The sequence below is a fragment of the Carya illinoinensis genome, chromosome 11 (assembly GCF_018687715.1).
Source record: "Carya illinoinensis cultivar Pawnee chromosome 11, C.illinoinensisPawnee_v1, whole genome shotgun sequence".
NCBI classification, from domain to species: domain Eukaryota; kingdom Viridiplantae; phylum Streptophyta; class Magnoliopsida; order Fagales; family Juglandaceae; genus Carya; species Carya illinoinensis.
The window spans coordinates 32,926,078-32,941,054 of record NC_056762.1 but is presented as its reverse complement, the minus strand read 5'-3'; the positions used below and the strand labels follow the sequence as shown (position 1 = coordinate 32,941,054).

Genomic DNA, 14,977 nt, shown 5'->3' with positions numbered 1-14,977 from the left:
CTCCAAAATTCGGCTCAATAATTCTCAACCTCCATCTGTTTCAACTGAGACCTCTTTGCCTATTTTACATCCCTCTATCATGGGCTCTCCACTGAGTTCCATTGATCAACATCCAGCCCCATCTCTTCTTTGCCCAGGCCCTCCTCCCTCATCAAATCCATCCAACTTAGAATTATTGTCATCCCCTTCCTCCCGATCACCTACTCTATCATCTATCGCACCTTCTCCTTCTTCTATCCCCATCTCTTCTCTTCATGTCCCACCTTGTCCCCCCATAATTACTAGAGCCCAGACTAATTTATCCTATCCCCTTAGATTCACTGATGGAACCACACCATATCCTACTCGTCATTGTCTTAATGTTTCTGCAGGTGTTCCAGATGATCTTCAAGTTTCTCTGATGCTGCTAAGCACTCCAAATGGCAAGTTGCCATGTCCCAAGAGTATGATGCTCTATTCCTAAATTAGACTTAGACACTGGTACCTCCTATTCCTCACACGAATGTTCTAGGTTGTCGATAAAAACAGTTGCTGATGGATCCTTTGAAAGGAGGAAGGCCCGTCTCGTTGCAAAAGGTTTTCATCAACAACATGGTCATGTTGATTTTCATGATAAATTTGGTCTTGTAGTGAAGTCATCAACAATCTGGTTAATTCTGTCCATAACAGTTCCTTGAGGGTGGCCTTTGCGCCAAATAGACATGCAAAATGTTTTTTTGCATAGCTTACTAACAATTTTTTTTTTTTTAATATGCAGTAGCCTCAAGGCTTTGTTGATAGTTCTTGGCCCACTCATGTCTGTAAACTCCACAAAGCCATCTACAGACTTAAGCAAGCTCTAAGAGTATGGTTTGGTTAGCTAAGTTCCTAGCTCCTCAACTATGGTTTTATTGAATCTCGAGCTAATCCGTCCCTTTTTATTCTTATACCCACAATGCAATTCAAATTTATTTGCTTATATATGTTGATGATATAGTCATTACCTCCTTAAAACAGTCTGCCATTACCAGGTTCATTCATGACCTGAGAATTTCCTTTTTTGTAAAAGATCTTGGACCCTTATCCTTCTTTCTAGGCATTGAGGTTGATTACACTAGTGATGACATTGTTTTGTCTCAATGAAAATACATCAATAATCTCCTTGCCCATAGCCGCATGCTTCATGCAAAACCCATGTCCTCTCCCGTGGATGCCTCTTTAAAACTATCAAAACATGATACATTTAAAGATGTTACAATGTACTACAACATTGTAGGTGGTTTACTTTCCATCACCAGACTCAGCATCTCTTTTTCAGTTAATAAGGTTTGCCAATTTATGTACTATCCCAGAGTTCTTCATTGGAGTGATGTAAAATGCATTCTGAGATACTTGAAAGCCACCATCAATCGTGGATTGTTTTTTGCCTCAAAATCTAGTCTTAATCTTCAAGTTTACTCAAATGCTGATTGGGGTGGGTGTCCCAATGATCCTAGATCAACTGCTAGTTTTTGCATATTTTTAGGCAAACATCTCATCTCTTGGAGCTCTAAAAAGTAACAAACAGTGGCTAAGTCCTCAACTGAAGCAGAGTACAAATCCATTGCTTCATTTGTTGCTAAAGTTGTTTGGCTGCAAATTGTGCTTTGTGACCTTGGTGTCTCACCATCTGAAGCTCCTACCTTATAGTGTCACAATTTTGGAGCCACCTACCTCTCGACCAATTCAATGTATCATTTAAAAACAAAGCACATGGACATCGACTATCATTTTATGAGAGATAGAGTGGCTACTAACACTCTTAGAGTTTCTTTTATCAGTTCAAAAGATCAAATTGCTTATGTACTGACAAAGCCCCTTGTAGCTAACAAGTTCCTTTGTTTCAGATCGAGTCTCAATGTTGTAGATACACCATCAAAATATATTGTTATTCTCTACTATCATTTATAACAAACTCTATTCTCTTTTTGATTCTTTCCTTCATGTATATATAGGCACTACAATACAATAAAATATAATGAGATGAATTCCTTTATTTCTACACTGTCTAACAGTCTTAGCCATGGTTTTGTAAGCAAACTCATGGTTGCATTGTGACATGTGGCTCAAGATAGAGAAGCATGGCCAATCGTGGCCATAATGTGGAGGAGGATAAGAGAAGATGAGGAAGAAGAAGAGAAGGAGGAGGAGATGTGTTGTGGGGCTGCATCAACAACAAACTCAAAAGGAGGAGGAGATGAAGAAAATTGAGATAGCGGGACCTGGAGGGATTGAGAGAGAAGGGAAGAAATGAAAGTTAGGTTTTTTTTTTTTATTATTATTATTACTTTTTTTTCCCAATATAGGCGGGTGGGTGGATTGGTAGCCCCATTTGCATCCCGCATCTGCTTCTACTCTTTTAATAAAATCATGCCCACTTGTCTACATAGGATTTATAACAAAGTATAGCCAATAACTGAATTTGACTTAGTCTTGACTGAATGAAATGGGCGGAGCAAAACGAAAACCAACTATAGACAACATAAGGACAAAGAAGCCAATTATGTCCTTAAGAAGACTGAAGTAGATAGTTACACTTAATCATAACATGTAGCCCAATAACAACTCTTAACAAAACTCACTACAAATTAAATGAATATGCAACATACACCAATATACACACGTTCTTTCTCATCCTCACAATGTGATATTCTATGACTTCTCTCTTTAGCACAAATGGAATGTTCATCTTAACTTTGGTGTGTATTGATTTGACTCTCAGATGACAACCCCTACAATCCAACATGGTCAACTCCTTTGCTGTTTACAAGGTGCATCACGTTAGCACATTTCAAGAGTTCATAGACCTGACAGGACTTGAAGCTATATCATCTGGACATTCGAAAACTATGACAATTTCAAAACTTTTTAAAATCTATGCCTGTTTCAATTAAGAGTAATTTCATTGTCCAAAAAACTATATGAAGTACAAAGTAAGGGCATCGCTATTAGATAATAATTAATTACAAACTCGTGATACCAAGAAAGGGTAAAAAAGACCCCTTTTTATGCAAATCAAGCATTTTTTTATTTTTTTTATTTAGAAAAGGTCTTTATCATTTGCTTATGAGTAGTACCATTTGAATACTTTTACACTATACTTCATTCATAGGGTATAATTTAATTTATAAAATTTAAATTTTAAAATTTATCTTCTAAACTTAATTATAACATGTGAATAACGTGAGGTGTAAAGGTTTTAAAATAGAATTATTTTTTGCTTACATTTACAATATTTGATCCAAATAACTTTTCAATTTCCTTCAGAAATATCAATATAAAATATATCTCAAAAAATTCTAATTGAAACAAGAAACAAGAAGCATCAATGTAAAGGTTGTGATTGCAGATTTCTCCACTAGAGAGAATTCAATCAAGGTAAACTAGTAGAAAAATGATGCTCAAACTCCTCAACAACAAGGGAGGAGGGGTTTATGTCCCTCTGCTCGAGTGAAATATATAACTTGATTATCTTACATTATATTAATAAGGACATAATAAAAGTCTCTAATATATTATCAATTATAATTAAATACAAAAAATATATATTCTTATTTATTAAAAAAAATACATGAAAGTGAGATAAGGTAAATGTTTTGATCATTATGAAAATCAAATATTTTAATTTGATAATTATAAAAATCATATAACATGATTAGAATAATCAAACTAAATTCTTAATAATAATAATAATAATAATAATAATAATAATAATAATAATAATAATAATAATAATAATAATAATAAGTTATTCTTGCAGGCTAGCTTTCTAGATGCCAAATCACATTTTTATATTTATCACTGATCAGTATGCAAGATTTTTTAATCAACGTCATTTTCTAATATTGTCAAAGTGATCATCGAGGGTTCAGTTATCTATATTTGATCTATTATATACTGTAATGTTATCAATAACTTATTTTTCAGGCCAAACAAATTATTTTTTATAAACTTTTTCACATAACTAGATTCATACTTTACACTAGAAAATATATAATATTAGAAAAATACTAACGACCAATAAAAATACACTTATACAAATGATTATATGGTTTTTAAAAAATATACATATAAACTTTAGAACAACACACGTACAAATAAATGATTATATTAAAATGAAAAATATACTAAAATATAAAATTTAAATAATGAGTGATATTAAATATAGTCTTGCGTGTGCAAGTTCTGCACACTCATTCTGAAAAAAAAAAGTATTTTCACTATTAATAAAATATTTTTTTCATATGGGTCTTAAATATACTCAATTTTTTCAAATAGGTACGTGATATTTGCACATTCTAAAACTTCAAATATTATTTTTCTTAATAAAACCTCTCAACAATTATGACTGGTCAAATAATATTGGTAGAGTAAAATCAATGGAGTGAAGAAATACTAGAATTGAGGATAAACGATGATATAATAATAATAATAATAATAATAATAATAATAATAATAATAATAATTAGTAGAAGTAGTAGGAGTAGCAGTAACAGAAGGAAAGAAGCAAAAGCAGTAGTAGTCGTGAAATTCAAACTAGAATATAAAGTAATGTGCTAATATTATCGAGAAGACTTGGATGCACAATGCAGGTCAAAACACCATGGGGGAAGTGATTCAAATGATTTCCAAATACAGAGAAGATTTACATAAATGGAATAAGACCAGCTTTGGAAATGTCTAGCATCAACTCCAAAAATTGAGACTACAAAAGATTCAAGCCTTTGATCCAACATATTCTGATGTTAATGAACATCAGTCAGCTAGAAATGAAGCGCATTAATGGCTAGATAGAGAGAGAGTTAATTATGTGGTGGCAAAGATCTAAGGCACTCTTGCTACAAGAGGGAGATCAAAATTCAAAGTACTTCCATTCCAAGACTTCTCTTAGACAAAAACCATAAAGGAATAAAATCCTAAAGTTGCATTATGATTCTGGTGAATGGAAAGAAGGGGATAAGAGGGATAAACTTATAACAGATTACTTCTAGTCAACGTTTTCAGTTGTTGGCCAAAATGATTCAATAGAATTCCTGTCACAAGTTGAAAGTATGGTAACAAGTTAGATGAATGAGGAATTATCAATGCCTTTCTCTGCAGAAGAAGTGACTTAAGTTTTGAAGCAAATGCATCCCACAAAGGCACCTGGTCTAGATGGTATAGTCCCTTTTTTCGAAGATATTGACATATCATAGGAAATTTCATAATTGCTATTGTTATTCAAGTGCTTAATACTAGTGGGTTCGCAAGTGACTTAAATCACACTTTCATTAAATTGATTCCTAAGAAAAAATCTCATGCGAAAGTTGCTAATATTCGCTCAATTAGTCTTTGTAATGTCACTTACAAGCTTATTTCCGAAGTGATTGCAAATAGACTTGAAACATATTTTTCCTCAAATCAAATCTGAATCCCAAAGTGCTTTTGTTCTGGAGAGACAAATCATTGATAATGTTTTCATTGCATATAAACTTATTTATTTTTTGAGACAAAAGAAATGGGAAGAAAGGTTATATGTTCCTTAATTAGACATGAGTAAAGCTTATGACAGCGTTGAGTGTAGAGGTAATACCCACATATGTGGGGGGTAGTGTTTATACCCCCGCACCTCGCCCCACCTCACGGGGTGGGGGTGGACATCTCATCCACCCCACCCCTCGCCCAATCCAATGGTACACATGGTCTATTGGGCTAAAAAATTATTCTTGGGTCCATTTGTTTTTGGATTCAAACTATTATATAATTTAAGTTGTAAATTAAAATTTATAAATATAACCATAATTTAAAAACTAATAACATAGTTTTTAAGTTGTTAGACTTGTATTAACAAGATTGTATAGCCTTGGCCTATTAAGCCAACCTTTGTAAACATATACAATTTGTATACATATATATATATATATATATATATATTTAATTATAGAAATATATGTCCCATCAGGACAGGGGGCCTTGCCCCTGCATGGGCAATGGGGTTACCTAGCTCACCATGTGGGGATGGGGTAGCGGGGTAAGGGGCCCCGCTGCCCACCCCTAGTTGAGTGGGACTTTTTGGAGAAGATTATGGCTACTCTTGGGTTTAATACAAATATGATCAACCTCATTATGAGTTACTTTTTTCTATGCTAGTTAATGGGGTGCCAAAAGGCCTTATTGTACTTAGTTGATGATTGAGACAAGTGATCCTTTATCACTTTATTTATTTCTATTGTGTACAGAAGGATTGATCAATTTATTGAGGAACTGTGGTGAAAATGAATATGTGGAAGGATTTAAAATCTGTAGGGGAGCCCCTAGAGTAAATCATCTACTGTTTGCAGATGATAATGTTATCTTTTGCAAGGCAAACTTGGGAACAGACAAAAATATCCAAGTGCTACTGAACAACTATGAAAAAGCCTTGGGCCAAAAAAAAAATAAATAAATAAATAGAAAACCTCCATGGTTTTTAGTAAAAATGTTACAGAGGAGTTGAAGGAAGAAATTATGTCACTATGGTTGGTAGATCAAAGACAAGCTTTATCTGTTATTAAACAAAAGTATGGTAGAAGCTTCAAACCAAGAAAGGAAGTTTGTTATCTCAAGGTGGGAGGAAAGTTCTCATAAAAGCAGTAGCTTTGTCTATTCCAACATATGCCATGAGCTGTTTTAAGGTACTTGGCTCTTTATGCATTGAATTGGAGAGGATGATGGCATATTTTTGGTGGTGAAAGAGATTACCGGAAAAAATAATCCACTAGATTAGTTAGGAAAAGATGTGTGAGTCAAAAGTTTAGAGGATGAGTATGGTTTAAAGATTTATAGACCTTTAATCTAACCCTCTCAGCAAAGCAAAGTTGGAGAATCTTGCAGAATGAAGACTCTTTGCACCACAAACTTTATAAATCGAAATATTTTCGTAAAACAAACTTGTTTAATTCCAAATTGGGTCCAAACCCCTTTTATGCTTGGAGAGGAATATGGGAAGCAAACAAAATTTTGCACCAAGGTAGTAGATGGCGAATTGGAAATGAAAAATCTGTAAAGACTTTCCATGACCCTTGGATTCCAGGCCTTAATGTCCAATAGTTCGTAGATTTGGTTGCAATGGAAGAGAGGGATGCTACTGTTGAGTTGATTTGCTTATTGATGATAACACTTAGTGGTGGAATATGGAAAAAATTAGAACTTTTTTCAATCCAAATATAGCAGCAGAAATGATAAAAATCATCATTTATCCTAGCTCTAATGAAGACAAGTGGATTTGGAATCATGAGAAGAATGTGCACTTTATCGTAAGGAGTGCTTATAAATTCTTTCATAGTAGATCTAAGTAGCAATTAGGGGAAAGATCTATGGAATCTAGAGTGAGGTCTCTTTGGAAGAGGTTATGGTAGATGAAACTCCCTAACAAAATTAAGACTTTTACTTGGAGGGCCTATCAAGATGGATTACCAGCATTTCATAATCTGAGCAAAAAACAAGTAGCAGTGGAAGACAAACGTATTTTTTGTCAGCAAAGTATAGAGGATCTTGCACATGCTTTATTTTTTTGAAAAAAAATTTAAGTGTGGTGGAATAAATATATCCATTGTTACAAAAGGCTGAGCAATTGATGTTTGTTTGGGACTTGGCACTCTTAGGAAGGCAATCAAGAGGATTTTTCCCCATTCTTTTAAGTGCCATGGAGATCTTGGTTCAGAAGAAATAAACTGATATATGAAAATGTTCATCATGAACCAAGACACGTGATTGAGTATGCTCTGTATGTGCAGAAAGTCTAGTAGGATGTACCATTCTCTACGCATACGAATTCAAAGCTGTTGTGCTATTAGAAAACTCATCCACTAGGATATTTGAAACTAAATGTGGATGGTGTTTTGTTTTTTGTTCAAAGGAACGCTAGAGTGGGTGCTATCCTTAGAAATGAACAAGGTGAAGTTATTATGGTAGTTAGCAAAGTGGAAAATGAAGTGACAAACCCAACAACTATTGAAGCTGTAATACTTAGGCCCAAGGCCCAAGCCCAAGACCCAGTCCCAAGCCCACGAAGAGCCCAGCCAAGGGGGACCCCCTACACGATGTCGTTTCCAGGTATTGACCCTAATTGCCTTTTAGTTTTCTTTCTTCTTCCCGTTGGTTTCTCCCCTCCCGATTTCCTCTTCCCATTCTCTACCTCCCACGTCTCGACAATTAGGCCTCACCTCTCAAACTTCTCTCAACAGGTGTAATTCCACTCACTCCCCTTCTCATTGGTTTTCATTCTAAAGTTTCCCTCTTGAGATTTCACCACTCACTGCCTTGCGACACCATGTCGTGCACCTCCACCATTGAGGGCCATAGCAAGTTGACATTTCCCTCACTGTAAGTCTTGCCTATCTCTGATCATGTTGATTATTATGATTATTTTTTACATCTCTCTCTTTCTCTCTCTCACACTCACTCTCTTATTCTAATTCACTCACACACACATACACACTCAAACTCCCACTCAATCCTTGAACTCACCCATGCACACACTAAAAGCCTCACACTCACTCTTTATTTTTCACTCACACACTTAGACTCACACCCACTCTCTGATTTTCATTCACACATACACACCAACCCTCACTCAAAAATCCTTTCCACATATTGTTCCTCCCCATCAAGTAGTGCCACCCACCACAATTATCGTCAGACGCTCTCCACATTGGTAAGTACATTTCCATCCCTTTATCCACTAGTTCACCTTTCACCCGAGAGTCATACATTCATTTTTTCTTTTGGTATTAGCTTTCAGTTCTCTTTCTCCCACTACAAGTTGTGTGACACCACTAAATTTTTAGAGTCTTTGTTGCTGCTATTCTTGTACTGTGATGGTGAGTCTCTTCGATCTCTGGGTGGTTTTTGATAGTATTTTATTCTCACTCAATACACTCTCACTAGTTTAACACTCATAGAAACTTTACACAGATTAATTTATTCTTCCATCGTAGTGTTATCATTGTTGTTTGGAACCACAAAAATTCCCTCACTGACGTAAGTAAGGCGTCGCCTCAAGATTAAACATAGTCGTACATTATCGGTGCTAGAGTGTAGTTTTTAACGTCACTATTTTATATCTCAGGTCATTGCTAATGCCCTAAATAGTGTTGTTTCTGTTCATTAATTTTCACTGGCCACGCACACTAACTTAGGTAAGATATTCAGAATTTTAGGCTCATTGTCGACATTGTTACGTGGGCTATGTTAATGAATTGTGGTTGTAGGAAAATTTTTAATGAATGATATTATGCGGTTGCCTGGGGTACATGTTTATTTTGTTAGTTGTTTCAGGTTTGAGTATTAACAGTTGATTTGGTGTTTGGCTGTTGAGAGTCTATAAGATACTTTTGAAGTTGAATGATGGATTGTTGAGTTGATATGTGGTTTGCTGGATTAAAAAGGGGTTGTCAGGTTGATGATTATGGTTATTTTGGGTTGTGAGATATGTGGTTGGATAGATTTATTCCATGACTGTTATTGAGTTGATTGTGTTGGGCTAGTTGTAGTTGAACTATTGCGAGTTGAGTAGATGCCCGGGACTAAAGCATTTGTTGGTTTGTGGCTTAATTAAATAGGCTAGTGGCATATTGATTTGGGTTACTAATTGATTGGAAAATGTTTATTGATTAGATTGTGGTAATGTTAGAGGTCGGGCTTAACACTAAGATAACACGATACAAGAGTCAGATAAGTGGGATTTCTATATTAGACTTTGCATTAAAAGAAAATGAAATGAGGTTGATTTTAAAATATGTATGTTTGTTTTGAAAAAAATGTGAAAACAACCTCAGTCATTTGTTCTGCTTTACTCATGAAATTTGTATAAAAGATAAAAGTATTTTTGTCATGACTAGTGTAGACATGAACTTATTTTAGCATTCTATTTCTGAACTTTATAAAAAGAGCGAACATGAGACCCATAAGTGTTGCTGTGGCTAAATGAAGATACTTTGATTTTGTTTAGTTGAATATGAGAAATGATTTGAAGTTATTTAGTATTTTTTTTTTATATGATGTGTTATCAGAAAATCTTGGTATAAATTTATGATTCTGTATCTGAATATGATATGTTTCAATGATATTTCTATCCTATTTCTGTTAAGGCCTCGCCATGGGTATAATAGTGGCATACGACCATGCCACATATATAGTTTATAATCTTACCACGGAAGTTAAACATGCTCTCTATCCTAATATGATGCTCCGATGTAATATGAAGATGATATTTCAGTTTATGACCAAATGATATTTTGTTTGGAATAAGAATTTTTCTTTTTTAAAATTTAGCTCTGATTTTTTTGATAAAATGTTTTAATTCTGTATTCTGAAAGCAAATACTCTGATTTTGCATTTTGAAAATAAATATTTTTTATGCATTCTGAATTCTGTAAATGCTCATGTTTACATACTAATATAATTTCTTTACTTACTGAGTTGTTAATACTTCACTCGTTTATCTCTACAATATTTCATATGACTTTGATGGTTCAGTTGAGGATTAGTAGTAGAATATGTGGGCAAGATTAGCTAGGGATAGTAGTTGAGTGCCTCAGGGTACTAGTGTAGTTAGTGGATTTAATTATTTAGTAGATGGATTTTAGTATGTTAGATGGTTTGTGAAGACTTATGTAAACTTTGTTGCACTTTTATTTTGTTAGTTGAGATATGTGGAGCATTTGAACTATTTTATTTGGTTTAATGTATGGAGGACATGTTAGATGAAAATGCGTGGTTAATTAAATTTAAGGGATTCATGTTTGATTTGAAGTCTTTGAAAGTATATATTTGGAAACAATGCTACATACAGTCGTGGAATTACAAACGTTGTGCAATTGCTTTGAAAAAGAGTGGAGTCCACGATTAAAAAATTAATTTTTTTTCATGTGGATCCCATATTAATTTAATTTTTTTAAAGCGACTGCACGTCGCTTGCACAACCACTATTACAAATATCATTTATCATATATTTGGATTTGGAGAATATGTTAGCATTGTTGAAATTGCTTATCAGTTAATAAGAGATAACTTTGTGGACTTTTGATTGGTGACCCCTTCCTTCTAGAGAGAGAGGCTCTCACTTCTCTCTAGAACCTAGAACAGAAAAGCCGATTCGAGGGAGGTGGGAGCCTCGGCTCCTCCCTCCCTCCCACCTTCCCCTTTTCCCTGCTCTTTACCTGTTTTCTCCAGTTTCTTTTGGTTTTCGCTTTGTTTAGGTGCTTGAGAATAAGGGCTTCGGTGATTACAGTTATGGAAGCGCGAGGGACCCGTCTGCATGTCGGTTGCACTGTGGCTTCCGTCCTTTTCTCCAAAGGCTTCCCTTTAAAGTAGTAACTCTGTCGCTGTGCCGTCGAAATGGTGGCTGGGTGGCAGCGTTGATGAAGCTGGAGATCCTCGAGGTGAGTGGCGTGGTCCACCTATGATGCTCTGTTTCCACTTAGGAAAGCAGAGGTTGCTGGGCTGCAGTCGAGGGTGGATTAACGGTTGAAAACGCCTCTAGCGATCGGTGGTGGCAGACTTTTGGAGCTTGTGGCTTGGTGGCTTAGCTGTTTCTCTCTAGCTACGGCGCTGTCTCAAGGCGAGGAACACCTGCTCCTTTTGCATGGTGGTTTCGCCGAGGATGATCGTTCTAGAGAGGAGCGAGGCTGGCTACCCTGATTTTGATGGCACGAAGCTGACGGTGATGTTCTGGGGCGAGGCGAGGCGAGGCTACGGTGGGAATGCCCGTCCGAAGGGTGTGCTGCTCTGTTCTTGCAACAGAGCGTTAATGGCACTAAGGCCCTGGGTCACGACGGAGGTTGACCTCCCTTTCTTTGTTTCGGAGGTGGTCGACGCCGAGGGGTGGTACGGCAGCTACTGCCCAACAGTGGAAAAGAAAGAAAGAAGGGGAGCGGCGGGGGGTGAAGCGACGAAACCCTAGCAGCTTGTTTTCCTTCAGCCAGTTCAGCCCACGTGTTTCCCACTGGACCTTTTGGTTGGACCGGGCCCATGTGTTCTTTCCAGTCCCGTTCAGTTGTTTTTAGTTTACTGTTTTGTGGTTTTGGGTGGTTTTATATATTTTATTTTATTTAGTTTATTTAGTGGTGCTTTGGGAAGTCTTGTCTCTAGGACCTAGGGTCCGTAGAGTTTTCTCTCTAGGACCTAGGGTCCGTAGAGTTTGTACTCCACTCTTTGAAGGGGGAGTTGTGTGGTCTATCTTAGACACAGGTCTAAGATAGTGTTTGTCTCTCAAACTTTTAGTCTGGAGGCTTATCTCTCAGACTTTTGTCTGGAGGTATTGGACAAGATCTTGTCAACCGCAAAGAAATTTGTGGGTTGGAGAGCATGAACTGTTAGAATTTGACTTGTATTCTCAAGTCAGAAGTTGTAATTGTCCGGATATCGAATGAAGGAAACAGAGTTTCATTTTCTCAAAAAAAAAAAAAAAACTTTGTGGACTTCTGGGAATGGGACATTACATAAGCTCTAGCTGTACTTGGGAGGATTGCAATTTTGTGTTAACCAGAGTATGCCCAAGTGAATCCTAGGAACTGATTGCTTGATACGTATTAAAGAACTTCAACTGTTTGGAGAGTCTTTCTCAGCTTTTGGAAATTTATCGAAAGAAATAGAATGATGAAATATTTTAAAGAGTGTAAAGTCCTCCATGTTTACATAAATGACAATGAGGCAGCACATTGATATGTTTGGAACGTGGAGATTATTAAGATGGGGTGGGATAATTTTTCAATACCTGACATCTGTATCTCCGTACATTCGACTTGATAAGAGCAATTTGTAATCTCTTTGATTTAATAAAATTTGTTTTCCTATATATGAAAAAAGAAGAAGCCGTTGCTCTTTCCTTTGAATTTTAAAAAATATATACAAAAATTGTTGTAAGCTGCCGCAACGGTAAAAAAATAAAATTTGTAGTAAGGTTAAAATTTTGAATTTAAAAATGAAGTATTAAATTATATTTTAATATTATTATTATTTTAAGATTTAAAAAAATTAAAAAAAAATTAAATTATTTATTATATTTTATATAAAAATTTAATAATAAAATGATAATTTTAAATTTGAGATAAAAATTTTATATTTTTTAAACCGAACCGCAGAAGAGATATTTGAGCGAGCGTGAGGGATCGAGAGATTTAAGCGAGGTTTTCAATTCTTTTATCCATGGAATTCATCCAAGACTTCTATTTCGATTCCTAGATCATCGAGAGATGGAAGAACTCGGCACAATCCGACACCATCTCGGACGTCCTTCGCTTTTAGAAACCGTGGTGACGAATCCAATGTCAAACCCATGGCTGGAAAGGTGGAATTATCTTCCTTTCTCTATCTCTCATTTTTTAATTGACTTGAAAATCTCACATATACTGTTTGGTTGCCGAGAAAATTTCGTGGAAGAAAAGAAAAGTTGTTCCTTTCTTGGTTTGCTTAATTGAAAGGGAAATCAAGAAGAGAAAATTCGAATTAGTTTGTTTAATTTTTTAATTTTATAGCATATACTCAAATCCTGGTTGTTCAACTAATATTTGTTGTTCTTTCAAATTCTTTGAGAATTAAAGCATCTTTGCTCGAACTACTTGAGTTAAAGGCCAAACAGCTTGAAGATTTTCAAAAAATATTTCTCTGATTCTTTATAATCTAACATATGCACTTTATTTCTTCCAAACGACCTTTTCTTTTATTGTTCAGCTGTTCCCCCTTTTATTTCCTTAAAAAGAAAAATGATACACCTTTCAATATTGGAAGAGAATAATTTTAAAAGATCAACTTGTCAATAACGTCATGAAAATAAATAAATGATGTCTATGTCTGATACTAAAACCAGCGCTTCTACACTAATGGTCGTGGAATGATGGTCAGCATTAGGCTTATGCTATTTCTCGAATGTCTTTGCTCAATTAGTTAATTGTTTCATACAAAGTTCTTGTCTCTTTGACAAAAAAACGATAGTATGGTCAGTAGGAAATTGATTAGAAGCTCTTGGCTATGATGATAGACATACCAAGTTCTGTAAAAAACATGTAGTGGTTGAATTTCACATTGAGGTCCAAGTGCCTTACATTTGTAAGCCCAATAAGATTGGCAATGTTGAGTAACAAATGTAAGCGAATCTAAAATTATTCAAGGTGGTATATTTGTATCTACTAGAAGCCTGATTTAGGGGCTGTTCAAGGTTCTTTTCTATGTTTCATGTTGTTTTTACATTGGCCAATTTTGGTGATTGAGTGAAGTATTTCAATATTTAAGACCAGGAACTTCACAAACAAAATAAGATTCAAGCTTCACTCCATCTGTTTTGCTTGCCTCTATACTAATTTCTTAACTTGAGCGAAATCTTGGTATGATTGGATATGTTCAATTCACAGTCCCATGATTGCTGAAATATACATCGCGGAACCTTGAGATAATGAGGATGGCTGAGGATGTTCGAGAGTTAAACATTATGTTAAGTTGTCAAGAATTTCATTTTCAGTTGAAAATTTAATTTTGGCTCCTTTTTAGAATGCCTATATTTAGTGCAACATTCTTAGCTTGATTGAGATTTTTTATTTTTATTTCTTCTGGTTTGATGCAGTTGCAACAAAGCCTTGGTTAAGAAAGTGGTCATGTACCAGGCAGTGAGCGATTCCTCTCATCCAGGTAGATCAAATTTTTAAATAGTGTCTGTTTTGTTGTGATGATCTGAAGATTTAGGGATTGGACTTAAAACATTAGAGATCCAGTCAGTGAATGAGAGAAATAGAGAGAGAATAATATATATTTATTAAATTGTTGATCTATGGTAAGAATTTAGTTTTCATTTTTTATGTGAAAGAGACTGATTTGCTGTATAGAAATGTTAGTATTTGAAATTTTGAAGGAAAGGACCAGTTCTTCAAAATTTCCGATTTGTTTATCGTAATTGTCTTGTTTGGTTTGGTGAGTATATATGTTATTGCTAGCTTGAGCATTTTTT

At 35.2% G+C, this 14,977-nt stretch overlaps 1 long non-coding RNA gene across 6 annotated transcripts in view; it reads left to right on the top strand.

Moving 5' to 3' along the window:
* Nucleotides 1–13,122: 13,122 nt before the first annotated feature.
* The window catches only part of LOC122281571, a 45,342-nt gene continuing 43,487 nt past the window's right edge, over nucleotides 13,123–14,977 (top strand). For all 6 annotated transcript variants that reach the window (XR_006230251.1, XR_006230253.1, XR_006230249.1 and 3 more), the window contains exons 1-2: nucleotides 13,123–13,327; nucleotides 14,597–14,661. This is a non-coding gene — a long non-coding RNA (uncharacterized LOC122281571). The remainder of the gene's footprint in view (nucleotides 13,328–14,596; nucleotides 14,662–14,977) is intronic.